Source organism: Hordeum vulgare, chromosome 3H (genome assembly GCF_904849725.1).
Source record: "Hordeum vulgare subsp. vulgare chromosome 3H, MorexV3_pseudomolecules_assembly, whole genome shotgun sequence".
Taxonomy (NCBI): domain Eukaryota; kingdom Viridiplantae; phylum Streptophyta; class Magnoliopsida; order Poales; family Poaceae; genus Hordeum; species Hordeum vulgare.
This window is the reverse complement of record NC_058520.1, coordinates 268040927-268052557: the sequence shown is the minus strand read 5'-3', so window position 1 is coordinate 268052557 and position 11631 is coordinate 268040927.

The window sequence follows — 11631 nt, the reverse complement described above, 5'->3', positions numbered from 1 at the left end:
CAAGAAGGAACAACAACATCAAGCTCAGGTGAAAGGGCTAACTCAAAGGTATCAGTTCCTTTGACGTTAGTGGTGCGGAGTAATGATCAGCGAATGAAAGTATACACTCAAGTATGGATCATCAGTACTCTTTTATGATTCTTTAGTCCTTAGGGATCCCGCACTATTAAGAGGGGATCACAGGTTTTGCGATGAACTTGCTCAAACTACATCTTCACTTTTTGTTCAGACCACATCTCCACTGCTCTGCTGTTATCTGAAAACAGAACCAGTGCCTCGGACATCCGGCCTCCTCCGGACGTCCGAGGGCCGGTCGACCGACAGCTTCGGAAATCCGGAATCCTATACCAGAGAAATCAGAGCCATATAACTCGGACTTCCGGCTCTCTCCAGACGTCCGAGGCCCGGATAGCCGACCAGCTTCGGAATTCCGGAACTATGCACCAGAGAAACTTGAGCCATATAACTCGGACTTCGGGCTCCCTCCGGACGTCCGAGGGCCGGTCAAGGCTCGGACGACCGACAGGCTTCGGAAATCCGGAGCCCTGCACCAGAAGAACATGAGGTCTATAACTCGGATTTCCGGCTCCCTCCGGACATCCGAGGGCCGGACGTCCGACCCTCGTCGGAAATCCGGAACCTACCACCAGTAGAAGTTGAGTTGTATAACTCGGATTTCCGATCCTCTCCGGACGTCCGGTCGCTGTGTAATTCAAAATAGTTTCACTCGTATCTACAGGCCTCGGACGACCGACCCCTGTCGGACGTCCGACCCCTTGCGGACGCTCGGACTTCCGTCAACTGTCGGACGTCCGGACCCTGTGTGACTTAAAGTATCCCCAACGGCTGTATTTCTCTCCCCACTATAAATACCCCCCTCCCACTTTGTGAGAGGGTTGTCCAACACAGCCTTATCCTCATAAGAACACATTTCCACCTCACACGCATTTGCTCACTCCAAATCTTAGATCCCAAGAGCATTTGTGAGCCCCTTTTAGAGTTGTTCCAATCAAAAGATAGATCGTCTCCCTCTCCTTCTCTCAACCCAAGCTATTTGTGATTTGAGCAAGTTTTGAGCATTCCCCGTGATCTTGTTACTCTTGGAGGTTGGAGACTCCTGGGCGATAGGAGTTCTTCGGAGAGGAATCAATTCGTGTGATTTCCCCCGAAAAAGTTTGTGAGGGTTTGGAAGCCACCTCAAAGGCTTACCACTAGTGGTTGAGAAACGCCTTCGTGGTGTTATCTCAAACGGAGAATAGGGTGAGCCTTCGTGGCGTTGGTGTGCCTTCGTGGTAACATCCACCTCTCTAACGGTGACTAGCTTCCCTCCAAGGAAGTGAACATCAGGATACATCTTCGTCTCAGTGACCTTGGTTATCCTTAACCCTAACTCCTCACTTGTGGTTTACTTGTGTTATTTGAGCATACATACATTGCATATTGGTTGTGCTCATTATATTGTGTTGGCTATTTCTTGTACAAGATTAATCATTCAAGCATACCCTCTATATTCACACGTTCATACTTGCAGCCCTTGATATATTGTGTTGATATAGAGTGATCTAGTATCTTGTGTTGTTCACCTACTTGTCGTGTGATATAGCTCCAGTAAGTTTGTGTAACTTACTTGTTCTTGTCAGTAACTGTTTTGTGTCCATCTTGGTAGATCGTGTTGTTGATACACGTTGCATTGCCTAGTGCATTTAGGATTTGTGCTTCACAAGTACCCTCTTAGTTTATTTCCGCATTAGGTTCAAGCCAAATCCGAAGAAGTTTTTAAATAGCCTACTCACCCCCCTCTAGGCGTCATCAAGGTCTTATCAATTGGTATCAGAGCTAGGTCTCTCTTTAATTAGGTTTCACGACCTAGAGAGTATCGATGTCGACTATTGGATTAGTGCATGTAACGACCCGACTCAACGAGTCAAGCCTCTGGTGTTTCTGTACCATCCCAAGATCATGCTGGTACACACACAGTACATAATGTATATATTCAAGAGTGCAATCACACAGCTTTATTAATCGAAATCTCATAAAGAGTACTTTATTACAATAACGGAGTACAATAAAGTGGCTGAAGGCCAACTCATGAGATTATCTAACGAAGACTAAGCGGAAGCATGAGGTAGACGAGTCCATCCGACTCCAAGGGCATGTCGCTAAGCGTAGAACCGTAGCCTCACTCCTGGTCGGAAAAGTACTCTGCAACATGATACGTTGCAGCCGTGTAGGTCAGCATATTGAATATGCTGGCAAATCATCAAGAGAGGGAGTAAAATAATAATCACTATCTCTACATGCATATTTGGCCGGTGGAGCTAAGTTTTTGCATAAAGCTAGTTTTATCCTACAACAAAAGGGTTTGAAAGCAAAATATTACTACATAGTTTGTTGTTAACGAGATGGTTCCGCCAACCAATTCTCGTACCCGAATAGTTGTTAACACGTTCATTATTACGTTGTGTCGAGAGTTCAGGGGAAATTCAATGCCTTCGGCTCAAGTTGTCCATGACCGTGGACACGGCTAATCGATTAGGTTGAGTACTCTACAGAGTTTTGCACACGTTCCCCACAAGATTTGATCGCCTCCGGGTTTGTCCTCGCACTTCAGGGTGTTTGAAGACCGGATGATCAAAACATGGTCCTTCAACGGGTCCCTCTGAATCCCTGTCGGTGCCCATCCATTCCTACCGTTCGTCTACATCTGCTAGCACCGCCTGTCCAGAGTCGCCGCGTTGTCCAACCAAGCCAGATCCCATAATGACTTGTGGCTGTGCAGGTAAGCCTTGAGTCTTGAAGTCTCCGTCCGTCCCTTTGAGCCTGGGTGAAGCTTTCCGCAGGATGACATGGCCTCTCCAGCATGCCGGGCATCCACTGGGTTCTCCAGGGAGCCGATCAACCGTCCTTCACCCAATGTTGCATTGCGTCCGAGGTCTTGAAAATCTTGTCTTAGTCCGGTCTTGGTTATTATATCAATCTCGCATCTCTCGTGGCATACACTCAACCGATAACCCGTCTACTTAAGCATAGCATATATATAACTTTGTCGTCCCGGGGCCAAGTATCGGGGGGTTGGTGTTCCTACCACATGATACTACACCTATGACTAAAGCTTCCAAGTACCTAGGCAGCATGCAAATAGGGCAAATAAGGTGATCTACTATGCATTGAAAACATAGGTAAAAATAACATGATCAAAGATGACTTGCCTTGATGATAGTTGTCCCGCTCGAGCGTCTCTAAGTAACACGCTTCGCACTCCGGATGATCTACCGATACAAACACAAAGCACACCATAAGCAATTCAATCATGCCACGAGTAAAAATAACATCACATGCAATGATTGGCAAACGACTACGCAAAAGAATTTATCGCGCGCCGGTAGGACAGAAACTTGTTTCTGCTGAAAACACGAGTAAAAATACTTGGAAAATTCTGAAAATTCTACCACAGTAAGATTTTATCACTAGAAAACAGTAGCATAAAGAATCAACTCAATATCATTTTTCAAACTCCTGGAATAGGCAAAACAGTTATTAAACTAAATCTGCTCTAACTTGTATTTAATAATTCCAAACACAGAAAAATTATATATTTTTAAAAACTACAGGACATTTGTGAGCTACTGGAAAAAGAATAAATGTCATTGGACGTAGGGATAAAAATTTGTGATCAAAACAAGATTGAACGTTTCTGTTTTCGAAATCTGGACAGAAATTACGAAACTACTAGTGCTAATGAGAGGCACACGTGGCAAGCTTCTAATGGCTGAGATGGAGTGCATGAAATAGAGAGAGAGAGGTTGCGACCTGCTGCTAGAGGTGTTGCACCGGCAAGAAAGGAGATGGCCGGCGAGGAGGAGGGGTAGCTCCGGGCGGTGGGGCGTCGGGCGGCGGCGGTGAGGTTCCTCCTCCGCGGGGAAGAGGCGGCGGTGGAGAGAGAGTTCGGGGAGGGCTCCTCCTCCGCGGCGAGGCCGAGGTGCAGCAGCTTTTGGGCTGCTGCCGCTGCTCGCGGCGGCGGCTAGGGCGGCGGTGGGGTGAGGCACCGGTGGCGGCTTGTGGAGGCGGCGGTGGAGAGACGGCCGCTAGGGTTGGGGAGAGGTGACGGTGGGGGGGGGGGGGTTATATAGGCTTAGGGGAGGGGAGTAGAAGGAAGGAGAGGGGGAACTTTGGGAAGGAGATCATGGGAGAGAAAATAGGAAAGAGAGGGAGAGGTGAACGTGGGGAGTAAAAGGAAAAGGAGGGAGAGAAAGAAGGAAGGAGAGAAATAAGGAAAGGGGAGGGAGGACTCACGTGGGGAGGGAGTGCATGCATGGAAATTGCATGCGTGCATGCATGGGGGCTGGGCTGAGCCCTTGTGGCTCGGCCTGGCAGTTCTATATATTTTTTTTAAAACAAACTAACAGCAGCAAAAAAGAAAAGAAAGAAAACCAAAACAGTAAAAGAAAATATATATATATTCCTAGCTAACAAAAGTAGGAACTAATATACATATATGCACTAGAACTAGGAGAAAACAAAATAACATATACAACTAATATATATATAATATATATAGGAACCCTAGTTCCACCTAATGCAACTTTAAAAAAAATTATGCACTAGGATCACACAACGCGATCGAAAAAAAAACTCGACTAAAATAATTCGGAGTTTGGAAAAATTTGCAAAAACCAAAAATGATGACTTTAACTCACAGGGGAGAAGTCATATTATCTCCGCTCCGATAAATTGCCTGCAGTCACAACGACGATAAAATTTTCACAAGAACACAATGATGCATAAAATATGGAATGCAAATGAATAATCTATTAACATCCAAATTTACGAAAATTGGGATGTTACAAACCTACCCACCTTAAGATGAATCACGCCCTCGAGATTCGGGTTGGCTAGAAAATAGGTGCGGGTGGTCTCGACGAAGGTCCTCTTCCCGTTCCCAGGTGGCTTCTTCCTCGGTGTGGTGGCTCCACAACACCTTGCAGAACTTGATGATCTTGCTGCGGGTAACTCTTTTGGCGGTCTCGAGAATTCGGATGGGTTTCTCCTCATACGTCAGATCGCTGTCAAGCTGTATGGCCTCTAGGGGCATTGTATCTCTCAACGGAACATCGGCCATCTCAGCGTGGCATTTCTTCAACTGGGAAACATGGAAGACATCATGAACTCCGGACAATGCTTCCGGCAGTTCCAGTTTGTATGCAACTTCGCCTCTACGTTCAAGAATTTTGTAGGGGCCAATGAAACGTGTGGCTAATTTTCCTTTCACACCGAATCTCTTGATTCCTCGAAGTGGAGACACCCGAAGATATGCTCGATCTCCCACTTTGTACGTTACTTCCTTGCGTTTGCTGTCGGCATAACTCTTCTGCCTGGACTGAGCTATCTTGAGTCGGTCACGAATAAGCTTGACCTTCTCTTCAGAATCTCGGATGAGGTCGGGACCAAAAAGTTGTCGGTCTCCAACTCCATCCCACATCAACGGTGTTCTGCACCTCCTTCCGTATAGAGCTTCGAAAGGGGCCATCTTCTGACTGTTCTGGTAGCTGTTGTTGTATGAGAACTCGGCATACGGTAAATTGTCATCCCAACTAGACCCATAGTCTAGTGCGCAAGCTCTCAACATGTCCTCCAGAATCTGATTAACTCTCTCGGTCTGTCCATCTGTCTGCGGGTGAAATGTTGTGCTGAACTCCAATCTCGTTCCCAAGGTTTCATGCAGTTGGTGCCAAAATTTTGATGTGAACTGAGTCCCTCTATCAGACACAATGCTCTTTGGTACTCCGTGCAGACATACGATCCTCGTCATATAAATCTTGGCCAGCTTGGCTCTAGTGTAGGTAGTCTTCACTGGAATGAAGTGAGCTACCTTGGTCAACCGATCGACCACAACCCAAATAGAATCATAGCCAGAACGGGTCCGAGGTAATCCTGTGATGAAGTCCATACCAAGCTTTTCCCATTTCCATTCGGGTATCGGCAGAGGTTGGAGCAAACCTGCTGGCTTCTGATGCTCGGCTTTTACTCGCTGACAAACATCGCATATAGCTACGAACTCGGCAATGTCTTTCTTCAATCCTGTCCACCAGAAACTTTCTTTCAGATCCAGATACATCTTGGTGTTACCGGGGTGTATCGAGTACGGGGAATAATGAGCTTCCTGAAGTATCAACTTCCTGAGTTCGGGATCATTGGGCACATAGATGCGATCCTCAAACCATAAAGTCCCGTGTTCATCCTCACGAAAACCTTTAGCTTTCCTGTCTTCCATTTTCTGTTTAATCTCAGCTATCTCTTTGTCAGCTTTCTGTGCTTCGCGGATCTTTTCCGTCAAAGTAGACTGAATTTCCAAAGTGGCAACCAATCTCTTGGAACTATCTCCAATTTGAGCTCTCGGAGATCATCGACTAACTCCTGGGGTAATCCTCCCGCTGTGAGCGTGTTCACATAACTCTTGCGGCTCAACGCATCGGCTACAACATTTGCCTTACCTGGGTGATAATGTAATCTCATGTCATAGTACTTGATCAACTCTAGCCATCGCCTCTGTCTGAGGTTCAACTCCTTCTGCGTGAAGATATATTTCAGGCTCTTGTGATCAGTGTAAACATCACAACTATTTCCGATTAGGAAATGTCTCCAGGTCTTGAGAGCGTGCACTACGGCTGCTAGTTCCAAGTCATGTTTGGCATAATTCAACTCATGAGATCTGAGCTGTCTGGATGCATAGGCTACAACTTTGCCTTCTTGCATGAGCACTCCTCCGAGTCCTTGACGAGAAGCGTCATAGTAAACCTGGAAATCCTTCTGAATGTTCGGCAATATCAGCACTGGGGCTGTAACAAGACGTTTCTTCAGCTCTTGAAAACTGGTTTCACAATCCTCAGTCAAAACATACTTGGATTCCTTCTTCAACAACTCTGTCATGGGCTTGGCAATCTTTGAGAAATTCTCAATGAACCTCCGGTAATATCCGGCAAGTCCGAGGAAACTGCGGATCTCCTTGACTAACGTGGGTGCTACCCATTCGGTGACTGCTGCGACCTTGGCAGGGTCCACTGCTATTCCTTCTCCTGAGGTGACGTGTCCGAGAAATCCGACTTCCTTCAACCAAAACTCACATTTGCTGAACTTTGCATATAACTTATGCTCTCGAAGCTTCTCCAGAACTAAACGCAGATGTTCCTTCTGTTCCTCTTCGTTCTTGGAGAATATCAGTATGTCATCGATGAACACCACGACAAACTTGTCCAAGTATTCCATAAATACCTTGTTCATCAGGTTCATAAAATATGCCGGAGCATTAGTCAGTCCAAATGACATGACCGTGTACTCATACAAGCCGTACCGAGTGGTAAAGGCTGTCTTGGGTATATCCTGTTCACGAATCTTCAACTGATGATACCCGGATCGAAGATCGATCTTTGAGAATATGCGAGCTCCAACTAACTGATCAAACAAATCATTGATCATCGGCAAGGGGTACTTGTTCTTGATGGTCACATCGTTCAATGCACGATAATCGACAACCATTCTCAGGGACTTGTCCTTCTTTTCAACCAAGAGCACTGGGGCTCCCCAAGGTGAAGAACTTGGGCGAATATACCCTTTGTCCAATAACTCCTTAATTTGCTTCTTGATTTCTATCAAGTCATTTGCGGGCATCCGATAAGGTCTCTTGGATATCGGTGCTGTTCCGGGTAATAGCTCAATCAAGAACTCAATCTCTCTATCGGGTGGCATGCCCTGCAATTCCTCCGGAAATACATCTGGGTACTCCTATACAATCGGTACTTCCTCCTGGACTACTCCCGTGAGAGAGTTTACTCGCTTACTCCGTGTCGGGCGCTGTGACACGTACTTAATCCGCTTCTGCTCGGGGGTGGTGAGCAAAATAGACTTAAGGGCACAGTCGATATTACCTTCATACTTGGCCATCCAATCCATGCCTAGGATTACATCCAATCCCTGGGACTCTAATACGATGAGGTCGGTGGGAAAATTATGGTTCCCGATGTTGAGACTCAAAGAATGGCATCCTATCCCGGCTGTCATCATGCCTCCTGGGGAACTGACCTTAATAGGTTGGCTGAGGGTTCTAGTTGGCAAACTATATTTTTCCATAACTACCCTTGATATGAATGAATGCGTTGCACCAGAATCAAAAAGTACCAATACTGGATGTGAATTTAACAAAAACTTACCAACCACAGTATCGGGGTGATCATAGACCTCTTCCACATCAATGTGGTTCACCTGAGCTCGAGGAAAAGGATTGGGCTTCTTAGCTGCAGAGTTGCCGTTGCCATTGCCGTTGCCATTTCCCTGCTTGTTCTGGGGACAATCAGTGGCATAGTGTCCCTTCTTCTGACACTTGAAGCAAGTGATGTGAGTCAGATCCTTCTGAGCTGGAGCTGAATTCTGCTGAGTGCCAGTACGGCCATTCTTGAAGTTGTTGTTGTTGCGGTGATTCCCATTTCCTCCATGGTTGTGCACAGGGTGGTTATGCTGAAGGTGTCCTCCAAACTTACCGGATCCAGTCCCGGTATTCCTTGAGTAGGGGGTGTAGCGAGGCTTCTGCTGAGTGCCGGAGTTGAACTTTCCAACCCCATACTTTCGCTTGCGGTTCTCCATCTGCTGATGTTTCCCCTCCAAGATGAGGGCCTTATCAACCAGCTCCTGGTAGTTGTTGAAGGTGGCTACCATCAACTGAATGCTCAGCTCATCATTCAGTCCTTCCAAGAACTTTTCCTGCTTGGCCGCATCATCGGCCACATCTCCGGGTGCATAACGGGCGAGCATGCTGAAATCATCAACGTACTGGGCCACGGTGCGACTCCCCTGGCGTAAGTTGCGAAACTCACGCTTCTTCAGACTCATTGCACCAGCTGAGACATGAGCGGTGCGGAAGGCTTGCTTGAATTGCTCCCAAGTGACTCCAGCAATGGGATAAGTGGTGGTGTAGTTCTCCCACCAAGCAGCTGCAGGGCCTTCAAGTTGATGCGCGGCAAAACGTACCTTCTCAGCTTCAGAACAACCAGCGGTGATGAGCTCACGCTCCATCTTGCGAAGCCAATCATCTGCCACAATGGGCTCAATGCTGCTGGAGAAAGTTGGAGGGTTCAACCTCAGAAAACGGGTAAGGTTGTCGGCCTGGGGTGGATGATGGTTGTTGTTGTTCTGGTTTTGGATGATCAGCTGCATCGGGGTGTTTTGTTGCTGGATCAACTGAGTGAGTTCCGGCGGAAATTTGGACTCAGGGGCGCGTCTTGTAGGCATCTGATGTTTGTAGAGGGGTGAGATTAGCATAGAACAATGGTCTAAGAGGAATTACACTACCCATATGAATGCAACACACAAATATCACACCACACATTTTATTCAATCATCACAAAGGTTCACACGGGAATACAAAATTCGATAATCCTAAACATCGGCCTAACACGTAAAACGATAAAGTAAATTTGGTGGTCTAGTCTAAGTTTCCTCCTCAGAATAGCATGGTGTCGGGTCCTTCGGTGGAGCTTTCTTCATAATCCTCGTCGTTGCTGATCACTGGGGCTACGTCTCCTTCGGGATGAAGGTTCTCGCCCATGTCCAGTTCCTCCTCGAGGTATGCAACTCGAGTCTTCAGCTTCTCGATCCGCTCCAGAAAGTCCTTCACTTCCAGCTCATGTTCGTAGTGGGCTTCCCGGGCTGCATCTTCAAGCTCAAGCTCGCGGAGTGACAGTTGCTTAATCTTCCTGGCGTCCTTGAGCGCGTGATACTCCAGAGTTTCGTTGTGCTTCTCCAAGGTCTGGGCATAAGACAAGAGAGCGTCGTTGGTCTTGCTTGAGATGATGTCTCCGTCTTCATTTCTCCGGGATACAGCGAATAGGTCTGGAGAAATAGGGCAGCCTTTGTATTCATCCTTGATACGTCCGAGTGCACAATGGATCGCCATGTCCCTTCCGAGAATCCAGTTGGGTGCGATGAACTTGAAATCCATCGGCTCAGTGCGCGGCTCGAATGTCCTTCCGGGAATATGCACCTCGATCCTGTAGCGTGAATCCTCCGGGTAAGACGAAGTTGGCTTCCCTATGATAGTCGGCAGAGCAATCCTCAAATCCTTGGTGATCTGCACCAGCTCTTTTCCGAACGGCATAGTGGTGTCGGGCTGGCAATACTCCGTGAACTTAACAGGGACGAAGGTGGCCATCTAAACATTGGAAAATCAGAGAGAAGTCAGAAATGATCAGAGGGGGAAATAGGAGATATAAGAGAAAATAGTTTTCTTCCTAAGGCTTTTCCCTTCCTAGAGGTTACGTCCTAAGGTCAGCGTGTGCTCTGAATACCATTTCTGTAACGACCCGACTCAACGAGTCAAGCCTCTGGTGTTTCTGTACCATCCCAAGATCATGCTGGTACACACAGAGTACATAATGTATATATTCAAGAGTGCAATCACACAACTTTATTAATCGAAATCTCATAAAGAGTACTTTATTACAATAAAGGAGTACAATAAAGTGGTTGAAGGCCAACTCATGAGATTATCTAACGAAGACTAAGCGGAAGAATCAGGTAGACGAGTCCATCCGACTCCAAGGGCATGTCGCTGAGCGTAGAACCGTAGCCTCACTCCTGGTCGGAAAAGTACTCTGCAACATGATACGTTGCAGCCGTGTAGGTCAGCATATTGAATATGCTGGCAAATCATCAAGAGAGGGAGTAAAATAATAATCACTATCTCTACATGCATATTGGCCGGTGGAGCTAAGTTTTTGCATAAAGCTAGTTTTATCCTACAACAAAAGGGTTTGAAAGCAAAATATTACTACATAGTTTGTTGTTAACGAGATGGTTCCGCCAACCAATTCTCGTACCCGAATAGTTGTTAACACCCACAGCATTATTACGTTGTGTCGAGAGTTCAGGGGAAATTCAATGCCTTCGGCTCAAGTTGTCCATGACCGTGGACACGGCTAATCGATTAGGTTGAGTACTCTGCAGAGTTTTGCACACGTTCCCCACAAGATTTGATCGCCTCCGGGTTTGTCCTCGCACTTCAGGGTGTTTGAAGACCGGATGATCAAAACATGGTCTTTCAACGGGTCCCTCTGAATCCCTGTCGGTGCCCATCCATTCCTACCGTTCGTCTACATCTGCTAGCACCGCCTGTCCAGAGTCGCCGCGTTGTCCAACCAAGTCAGATCCCATAATGACTTGTGGCTGTGCAGGTAAGCCTTGAGTCTTGAAGTCTCCGTCCGTCCCTTTGAGCCTGGGTGAAGCTTTCCGCAGGATGACATGGCCTCTCCAGCATCCCGGGCATCCACTGGGTTCTCCAGGGTGCCGATCAACCGTCCTTCACCCAGTGTTGCATTGCGTCCGAGGTCTTGAAAATCTTGTCTTAGTCCGGTCTTGGTTATTATATCAATCTGGCATCTCTCGTGGCATACACTCAACCGATAACCCGTCTACTTAAGCATAGCATATATATAACTTTGTCGTCCCGGGGCCAAGTATCGGGGTGTTGGTGTTCCTACCACATGATACTACACCTATGACTAAAGCTTCCAAGTACCTAGGCAGCATGCAAATAGGGCAAATAAGGTGATCTACTATGCATTGAAAACATAGGTAAAAATAACA